The sequence below is a fragment of the Myotis lucifugus genome, unplaced genomic scaffold (assembly GCF_000147115.1).
Source record: "Myotis lucifugus unplaced genomic scaffold, Myoluc2.0 scaffold_585, whole genome shotgun sequence".
Lineage (NCBI taxonomy): Eukaryota > Metazoa > Chordata > Mammalia > Chiroptera > Vespertilionidae > Myotis > Myotis lucifugus.
In genome coordinates, this window is record NW_005871633.1 from 368,712 (window position 1) to 379,160 (window position 10,449).

General features: G+C 54.0%; 1 pseudogene; it reads left to right on the forward strand.

Annotated features, from left to right (window-relative positions):
* The first annotated feature begins 1,582 nt into the window (after positions 1-1,582).
* Positions 1,583-4,924, forward strand: LOC102416836 (annotated as a pseudogene).
* Positions 4,925-10,449: the final 5,525 nt, after the last annotated feature.

The following is a 10,449-nucleotide window of genomic DNA, read 5'->3' on the forward strand; positions in this document are numbered from 1 at the left end:
CCCCTGGTAGTCAGCACTCGTCATAGCGGGTCAGACTCCCAGTGGAACTCCTGGTCGAGGGGACAGTTTGCCTATTAGCCTTTTATTAAATAGGTTAGTAAATATATCTACAGAGCTTGGCAGGGTGCTCTTTGCATTTAGTATTGTGAACCCTGGGAAAGAAGACACCTACTAAGAAGGGCTCCTGGTGGCTAATTTGGCTCAAATTAAAACAACAACAACAACAAAAACCTGAGGCTGCCACGTCTACACAGGGCCTCACACTGCACTTCAGGGAGAGCCCTGCGCTGAACAGCCAGCCTGCACGTCTTTTTCTTTTTCTTTCTTTCTTGGAACCTGATTTTTTAAAAATTTAATTTATTGGGGTTACACTGGTTAAAATTATACAGGTTTCAGGTGCACAATTCTACAACATATCATCTGTACACTGTATTGTGTTCACCACCCCAAGTCAGGTCTCATCCATCACCATTTATCCCCCTATGCAGTGATGGCGAACCTTTTGAGCTCGGCGTGTCAGCATTTTGAAAAACCCTAACTTAACTCTGGTGCCGTGTCACATATAGAATTTTTTTTGATATTTGCAACCATAGTAAAACAAAGATGTATATTTTTAATATTTATTTTATATATTTAAATGCCATTTAACAAAGAAAAATCAACCAAAAAAATGAGTTCGCATGTCATCTCTGACACGCGTGTCATGGGTTCGCCATCACTGCCCTATGCCCTCCACTTTCCCCGGCCTCCTCCACCTGCAATCACTACACTGTTGTCCATGAGTTCGCCCCCCTTTTTCCTTTATTTCTCAATCACTCCACATCACGCGCCTCCCAAACGCCTGCCCCACAGCTGTCAGTGAGCTATGACTCCGTCTCTCTTTTGCTTGTTAGTTCATTTTGCACGGTGTTGCTGCCAACCCAGCAGAGTCCTGGAATGCCTTTCAGCCAATAGGACTGAAGCTTTCCTCATCCAATAGGAGGTGCACAACTCAGACCAACCGGAGTAGCTCTATTCTGATCAGTCAACATGGGAGGGTTTGGCGTTCTCATTTGCATGAGGACAGACCAATCCGGGGCCAAGGATGGGGACTTCTGTCCATATAGGGCAGCTCTGCTCGAGCTCGGAGAGCTCTCTCTCCTCATGGAGACCAAGTTTCACTAGAGCAGAGCCACGCCCACTGCCCAGGCCCGAGTAGAATGGTCACAATTGAGCTGTTTTGTGCTGAAAGTTTCTTCCTTCACGGTGCCCCCAAATTGGGGTTTCCTGTTGGTGTTAAATTTGCGCCAACGACCTGGGGAAGCGAATGAAAAGGGGTTGAGCCCAGCCGGTCTCTCTGGCTGGTTTGCGCAGACAAGCCCTGCGTCAGGACTCCGGGAGACACGGCGACAAGGGCTCCCCGGGCAGGAGGGGTCCGGGCCCAGTCCAGGGCCCAGCTGGCTCTCAGCGTCTCAGGGCGATGGCGTCTGGGGCCGGGAAAGTCCCTGGTGTTTCACTTCCTCTCGCAACCTGCGTGGCGCCCTCCTCCCTGGAAACTCATGATGCCGTCCCCCGCTCTCACTCCCATTGGGCGTCCTGTTTGTACAGAGGCGGCCTCACCGCGATTCCGGTTACTGCGCGACGCGGGCCGCCCGGACGAGAGCGCCGCCCGGGCTAGAGCCTCCCCAGGCCCGGAGAATGTGGACCCAGAGGTCCCACACCCCGCTCCTGCTGCTCTCGGGGGCCCTGGTCCTGTCCAAGACCTGGGCGGGTGAGTGCGGGTCGGGAGGGGCCGCCTCTGCGGGGAGGAGGAGGGGCTCGGCTGGGCGCTGGACCCGGGGAGGCGCGTGCCCACCTGCCACCGCCCAGACCCGACGCCCCAGCTTGAAACCCGCCCACGCCCCCTCTCTTCTCTACCCCGCCCCTTTCGGACTCTCGGACCCCTCGCCCCCCGCCCAGGCCCTCACTCCCCGAGATATCCCACCCCCCAGGCCCGCACTTCCTCAGTTACTTCTACACCGCCGTGTCCCGGCCCGGCCGCGGGGAGCCCCGCTTCTTCGCCGTCGGCTACGTGGACGACACGCAGTTCGTGCGGTTCGACAGCGACGCCCCGAGCCCGAGGATGGAGCCGCGGGCGCCGTGGATGCAGCAGCCGTGGGTGGAGCAGGAGGACCCCCGGTATTGGGACGTAGAGACGAGGAACATCAGGGAAACCGCACAGGCTTTCCGCGCGAACCTGAGGAACCTGCGCGGCTACTACAACCAGAGCGAGGACGGTGAGCACGCGGCTGCCCCCACCCATCCCCTCCGACGGGCCGGGGTCGCCCCGAGTCCGGGTCCGAGCTTCACCCCGGAGGCTGCTGGGCCCGTTCATCCTCCCCCCCCCCCCCCCCCGTGAGCCTCAGAGGACATTGTTCATGTTTTACTTTCAGTTTAGGTTTAATCCCTACCGGGCGGGGCGGGGCGGGGCTGGCCGCGGGGCGGGGCTGACAGCGGGGGGCGGGGCTTGAGGCGGGGCTGACCGCGGGGGCGGGGTCAGGGTCTCACACCTTCCAGTGGATGTATGGCTGCGAAATGGGGTCAGACGGGAGCTTCCTCCGCGGCTATGACCAGTTTGCTTACGACGGCGCCGACTACATCGCCCTGAACGAGGACCTGCGCTCCTGGACCGCGGCCAACGAGGCGGCTCAGCTCTCCCGGCGCAGATACGAGGCTGTGGATGAGGCGGAGGTGCAGAGGAACTACCTGGAGAGGGTGTGCATGGAGTGGCTCCGCAGATACCTGGAGAAAGGAAAGGACATTCTGCAGCGCGCAGGTACCAGGGGTACCAGGGGCGAAGGGCCTCCCTCTCCCCTCGGGCTGGGGCCTGCAAAGAGGAGAGGGGGATATGGGGTCAGCCTCCAAACAAGGCCCTCCTTGCGTGGGGAGACCGGAGATCCGGCAGCGGGAGCTCCCACCCTTCTCTTCCCGACAGTTAGGGTGCGGTCTCTCCGGGGAAGGAGGGGGACCACCCCTGAAATAATTGGTCAGGCTTCCCATGGGCCCTGCGGGGGCTCTGGGGACCCTCGGGGGCCTTCTCTCTCAGGCCTTGCTCGCTGCCCCTCGCCCACTGTGTCCGAGGTCTGACCTCGGCTTTTCTGGAGTCATGTGGCCTTCCACCCAGGTCAGGACCAGAAATCCCTTTTCTCCCCTCAGAGACCTGCCTCCTGCCCCGGGCTGTGTCACTCTGATTCTAGAGCTTTCTGAAGACTAGGAGATCACTCCAGCTGCCTCAGTCCAGGCTGGTGTGTGCTCCCTTCCCCACCCCAGGTGTGCTGTCCACTCTCAGGATGGTCACATGAGCGCTGCTGGAGTGTCCCATGGCGGATGCAAGTTCCTGAATATCCTCCCCTCCCCTCAGAGCCTCCAAAGGCACACGTGACCCACCACCCCGTCTCTGCCCGGGAGGTCACCCTGAGGTGCTGGGCGCTGGGTTTCTACCCTGCGGACATCAGCCTGACCTGGCAGCGTGATGGGGAGGAGCAGATCCAGGACATGGAGCTGGTGGAGACCAGGCCTGCGGGGGACGGGACCTTCCAGAAGTGGGCGGCCGTGGGGGGTGCCCCCTGGAGAGGAGCAGAGATACACGTGCCATGTGCAACACGAGGGGGCTGCCTGAGCCCCTGACCCTGAGATGGGGTGAGGAGGGGCCGTGGGCACAGAGCCTCTTCTCAGGGCAGCAGGGGCCCTGGGGGACCTCAGTGGGGTCGGGGCTGAGGCCTGGGGTCAGGGCCCTCACCTCCCCTTCCCTTCTCTTCCCAGAGCCGCCTCCTCAGACCTTCATCTTCATCATCATGGGCATCGCTGGGGGCCTGGTTCTGCTGGGAGCTGTGGCTGGAGCTGTGATGTGGGGGAGGCGGCGCTCAGGTGGGGAAGGGTGGGTCTGAGTCTCTTGTCCCAGTGAGGGGTTCAAGCCCAGGAAGAAGTGTGTCCCACTTCATTCATGGGAAGCACCAGCCCCACACATGTGCTTGCCCAGTGTGGGGCCCTGTTTGCTCACACTAACTCCTTAGTGAGGCACGTGTGAAAATGAGGCACAGATTCATCACCTGGTGATTCCCAGGAGGTCAGAGTGGAAGGTCCCTGTGGGGGACAGACCTCCAGGAGGGCAGTTGGTCCAGTCCCCACATGCGTACTTTCCTCAGGTTTTCTGATCCTGCCCTGGGTCTGTGGTCACAGTTCTGGAAACTTCTCTGGGGCCCAGGACTAGGCCTTCCTTTAGGACCTCATGGCCCTGCCTCCTCCCTGGTCTCACAGGGTGTTTGCTTCCCGCAGGTGGAAAAGGAGGGAGCTACGCTCAGACTGCCAGTGAGTATGGAGAGGTGACCCCTGAGACCCTGTGACAGTGCAGACGGGAGCCCGTGGGGGACCTCACCCCCACAGTTCCTCCTTAGTCTCTTGTCCTGGGGGCTCTGACCACATCCTGTCTTGTTCTACCCCAGGAGGTGACAGTTCTTGGGGCTCTGATGTGCTTCTCAAGGCTTCTCAAGGTGAGACCCTGATGTGGGGAGGGGTTGGGCAGTGGGGGGGGGGGGGCTGGGTAATAGGATTTCTCTGGGACATTTTGAGCATGAAGTGGACTTTGGAGAATGTCACTAGTTACAGCAACTGACCTGAATTTGCTCATGATTATTTTCTTCTACAGCGTGAGGCATGTGCCTTGTGGGAACGGAGTAATGAAAGATTCGCTGAGGGCCCCACTTCCTGCCTCAAGAACCTCTGCTTTGCCCTAACCGGTTTGGCTTGGTGGATAGAGTGTCGGCCTATGGACTCAGGGGTCCCGGGTTCGATTCCAGTCAAGGGCATGTGCCTTGGTTGCGGGCACATCCCCAGTGGGGAGTGTCAGGAGGCAGCTGATGGATGCTTCTCTCTCATCGATGTTTCTAGCTCTCTCTCCCTCTCCCTTCCTCTCTGTAAAAAATCAATAAAATATATTAAAAAAAAAAAAAAAAGAACCTCTGCTTAGCCCTAGCCAGTTTGGCTCAGTGGATAGAGCGTCAGTCTGCAGACTGGAAGGTCCCAGGTTCGATTCTAGTCAAGGGCATGTACCTTAGTTGCATGCACATCCCCAGTAGGAGGCTGCTGATTCATGTTTCTCCCTATTCCTCTCCCTTCCTCTCTTTAAAAAATCAATAAAATATATTTTAAAAAATAAAAAAAAGAACCTCTGCTTAGCCCTAACCAGTTTGGCTCAGTGGACAAAGCGGTCTGCGGACTGAAGGGTTCCGGGTTCCATTCCTGTCAAGGGCACATGCCTGGGTTACAGGATCGATCCTCAGTATAAATGGAATCTAAACAACAAAATATACTGACAAACATAATAAGGCCAGAGGTATGGAAGCAGGGAACCGAATAACAGATCTCAGGAGGGGTTGGGGGAAGAGGGGACATGGACACAGACAATAGCATGGGAAAGACCTGGAGTGGGCTGGGGGTTGTGTGGATGGGGACAAAAAGAGAGAAAACGGGAGACATCTGTAATATTGTCAACAATAAAATAATACTTAAAATTTTTTAAAATTTTTGTTGAACCAGGAGGTCAGGGTTTGATTCCTGGTCAGGGCACATGCCCGGGTTACAGGCTTGATCCTCAGTGGGGGGCCTGCAGGAGGCAGCAGGTCAATGATTCTCTCTCATCATTGATGCTTCTATCTCACCTCCCTCTCCCTTCCTGTCTGAAATCAATCTCTATATATAATAGGCTAATATGCTAAGTGTCCTTCCCACTGTCTGCGCACTGACCACCAGGGAGCAGACGCTCAGCGCAGGAGCTGCCGAGCTGCAGTGACTTGGCAGCGGTGGTTCTCAGGTGATGCACCCTGGAACCAGAGAGGAGGGAGGCGGATTCCTCCCAGGGCTGCAAGATTTCACCGTGGGTTATGTTGCTGCTGGGGCACTGTCGACCTGAATCTGGTTACTGCACACTTGTGTGTGCGTTCCACACCCTGTACGACAGCAACTTTGCCGAGTGCCCTCTCGCACTCCGGGACCCCTCGGGGGATATTTGAGAGCCGGTTTCAGCCTGATCCCCGCAGACCAGGCCAAGGGACCCCACCTGCCGGAGGGACCCCGCTCACTCCACAGCTGCCTTTCGAGCCACGGAGCCACCCCAGGTGTGGCTGGCCTGGGAGGGACAGTGGGAGGTTGGCTCCAGGCGTGTCCTGCCCATCTCCCAGTCCTGCGCCAGCCACCTTCTAATTAATTTCCTTTCCACGTGCACGGATTCATGCACCCCCCATAGTTCCTCCTTTAGCCTCCTGTCTATGGGGGCCACTAGTATGCATATAAAGAACCTCTGATTGGGAGGCTGGCACACCTGTGGCCCCGCGCCTCCTCCCCACACTTTTCTGTCCAGCAGAGGCCAGGCTGGGCCCTCCACATCCCTGTCTTGACTTCCTGGTGCTCTGAGCTGCAACTTCTTACTCCGTATTAAAGTGAGACTCTGGATGTGACTTTGTCCACTTACTGTCATGAAGGGTTGATGGGGCTGTTGGACTGGGAACCACTGAGGTCAGTGACAGCTTGGGGCCGGGGGGTGGGGGTGTGTGTGTGTCTCAAATCCACATTTGAAGGCCTATTTTTTTCTCAGAAAGAAAAGGGAAGACGTACATTGTCAACTATAAGACTTGGAGTTGGGTATTACATGCCATTCTCACCGTGGGGCAGAGTCAGGGGGCAGCCTGTAAGCGGGCTGTGGGTCAGCGCAGTGAGATCGCAGGGTGTCTGCTCTCTGGAACTGCTCCCAGGCTGGTTTCTTGGTGCCAACACTGCAATCCCATTTTTTTCTAGTTTAGACATGGAGTACCATAGACATGATATTGTGTCTGACGGTGTTTGGGGAAAAGCCACAGGCCAGGCTTGAGGCTGCACAGCCAGGAAGGGGTCTGCAGTGCCGCCCAGGTCGGGCCCACGAGGCCACTGCCCACACTGCCGAGCCCCCTGACCTGCCCCTGGGCCGGGGCTAGGGCTGTGCCTCTGCTGCTCCCGCTCCCCTGCCAGTGACTCTGCAAGGCCCCGCCCCTCAGAGTTCGGCACGCGGTCGCCTGACTGGGGGAGCCGCATGCCGTGTGCAGACGCAGGAATGTTGGGGGAGGTGGGTTTCCCTCTTTTATGGAGGGGCGTGGTCTCCCACCACAACTCTACGCATGGAATTCTCATGTAGAAAGAGAGTCGGGTACTGCGGTGAGGGATGGAAAAGAAGACCAGTTTCAGCTCTCGGACACAGACTGAGTGGAGCTGTCTCAGGACTTGGCAGGCGCTCAGGTTTGGTGGGAAGAACAGGGAGTAATAAATGACATCTTTCAGCTCATTCCCTTGAGTCTATGTCCTGAATCCAGCTTTTCTCTACTCCAGTTTCTACTCTCAGGAAAGAGGGTGGGGTCGTGAAGTGGTTACTCAAACGTCTTCCCCCTGAGCACCCAGGTCGGGGAGACTGTGTGCACTGATGTCATCATATTTATATCTCCTTGTATATGCAAATGATTCTGGGGAGAAAATCTCACATCACTTCTTTTTTTCTATTTTATTTTTTTAAAATATATTTTATTGATTTTTTTACAGAGAGGAAGGGAGAGAGATAGTTAGAAACATCGATGAGAGAGAAACATCAATCAGCTGCTTCCTGCACATCTCCCACTGGGGATGTGCCCGCAACCCAGGTACATGCCCTTGACCGGAATCGAACCTGGGACCTTTCATTCCGCAGGCCAACGCTCTATCCACTGAGCCAAACTGGTTTCGGCTCACATCACTTCTTATTGGACTGGCTCAAAGGACTAAAAACCAAAACCTAAAACATGTTTCTTGTTTCAATGTAGTTGTACTCAACGTCTGGACCGTGATCAGCTTGGAGGTCCAAGGACAAGGTATAAATGCTTGTATCTGGATCTTGTGCTCTGGGATGAGAGGAGGTAGAGCGGTACTTGCTCTCTTTCTCAGTTTCTGTTGGGGACCTTTCTAAACAAGTCTGTGCCGTGCAGACCCTCGGGTATTTACTGGAATCCTGATGCTTCCTCCCTGGATGCCCTGCCTAGAGGACAATGTAAACATGTGTCCTCCTGAGATTACTCACTCTGCTGATTGTATCTGAAGATAAAAATTCCAATAAAAGCCTAATGAGGCAGGCAATCGAGGCTGCCTGGTTGCTATCAGCCAGGCTGTCCCTTAGCCGTCTCTCCCACCGTGAAACTGTGTCTCTGTGGGATGGTGAGGGATGCTTTCCTCCACCCAACCAGTTCTTTGCTCCTCTGACACCAGCTGGGTGTCCTGCAACACAGGGTCAGGGCTCCATCCCACTTAGGGTACAAGCCACAGCTTCAGGTCCCCATGGTACCAGCACTTGTGTCTGACTTTGGTGCTGAGTTGGGGATTCCCCGTCTCCCAAGTTCATTAATTTACTGGAACAACTTGCAGAACTCAGGAAAATGATGTGCTTACTGTTACAATTTATCATAAAAGATGCAGGTATGCAGCCAGATGAAGAGGGACCTGGGCGAGGTGGGAAGGGCCCCAAGCCCAGGTGAAGCAGGGGGTCCCGCGGGGGTGAGGCCGACGGAGTCCTAACGCAGCATGCCCGACTCCGGAGACCAGGTTCAGTGACGCAGATCCAAGTTTATTGTGTGAGTGCAGCAACATATATAACATTCCAGACCAATCAGAAGTTTACAACATCCATAGGGCAACCAATAGTAGGAAAGATCAGGGTACTATGTAGGGGCTCTAGGAGGTCAGCTCAGGAGGGCGATGCCACTTCCTGGTGTGCCGAGGAAGTTTGTGCAGGCGGAGTGTGCTCACGCCATTGCATCTGCCACAGCACTGAGATAGATCTCCTGAGCTCTTCCTACACCCAGGAGCCTCTGTCGCGTGGCATTGAGTGTGTCCCACCCCCCAGCGTGTGGGTGTGGGCTGTGCTTCAGAGGCCCTCTGAGCCGGTTGCTGGGGGTTTGCTATGGAAGGTTCACGGTGCAGGCAGTGTTGATGAATCACTGGCCATTGGTGAGGAACTCTGCTGCTCTCCCGGAGGGTGGGCGTGAGGCTGAACGTTCCAGCCCTCTGGTCAAGCTCGGCCTCTGGTGCCAGTCCCAGCTGGAGGGAACCAGGACCCTCAGCCAAGAGCCATCTCATTAACATCCCAAAGGCCCTCTTCCACTCAGGAGAGTCCCAGGGTTTCAGGAGCTCTGTGCCAGCGACAGGGACAAAGACCCGATATTCTCTGTTATTATGCAGGGCTTTACCACAGAGCCACTAATAGCAAAAGTGTCATAACTGTGTACAGATGCTCCAACAAATGGGATGGTGCACCAACAAGTGGAGCCACACCAGAGAGGGCCACTTTATTTTTTTGGCACCTGCTGTTAAAGGAAACCTCTGTAAAACTGCTAGCTGACCACTGAGCTAATGCAATAGAGATTTTAGTCACCAAGCATGACAAAGGCAGTCTTTAACATATTAGCTAAGATAGGTCACTAAGCAGAGAAACAACTATAACCCACAACAAACAGCAAGAAGAGACTCTGGGAGAGGAAGCAATGAGATTTTCAGTTACCACATTATAATATTCCAAGTGTCCAGTTTACAACAACAAATTATTAGGTTTACAAAGAAATAAGACAGCATCTCATTAACAGGAAAAAGTAAATAGACTCTGTCCCTGAGGAAGTCAAGACATTGGATGTATTAGACAAAGACTTTACATCAATAATCATAACTATTTCAAAGAGCTAAAGGAAACCAAGAGAGCAACATCTCACCAAATAAAAACTATCAAATGAGTTACAAACTACAATAGGAAACTGATAGAAGTTTTAGAACTGAAAAGTATAATAAATAAAATTTATAACTCACTAGAGGGGTTCAACATATTCAAAGTCAGAAGAAAGATTCAGTGAACTAGAAGATGGCTGATTTAAATTGCCAAGTCTGAGGAGCAAAGAAGAAAAAAAAATTTAAGTAAACAGAACCTGCCCTCTCTGATAGCTCAGTTGGTTGGAGTGTCATCCTGTGCACCAATGGTTGTGGGTTTGATCCCAGGTTGGGGTGCATACAGGAGGCAACTGATCGATGTTTCTCTCTCACATTAATGTTTCTCTCTCTCTTTTCTCTCCCTCTCACTCTCTCTGAAAGCAATGGAAAAAAATATCCTCTGGTGTAGTAAACAAAACCTAAGGTACATATGGGACATCACACAGGCTAATACAGGTGGAATTTATCAGGGAGAAGAATCAGTGAATCAAAGATAGGTCAATTAAAATTTTCCACTGAGCATAAGAAATGAAAAGGAATGGAGACAATGGGATTGAGGGGGGATAAATGGGGGGGGGGAGGGAGAGGGGAAGGGGGACATCTGTAATACTTTCAACAATAAAGATAAAATTTTAAAAAAAGAATGGAGACAAATCCTATGAAACCTTTGGGCACCATAAAATCTCTCTC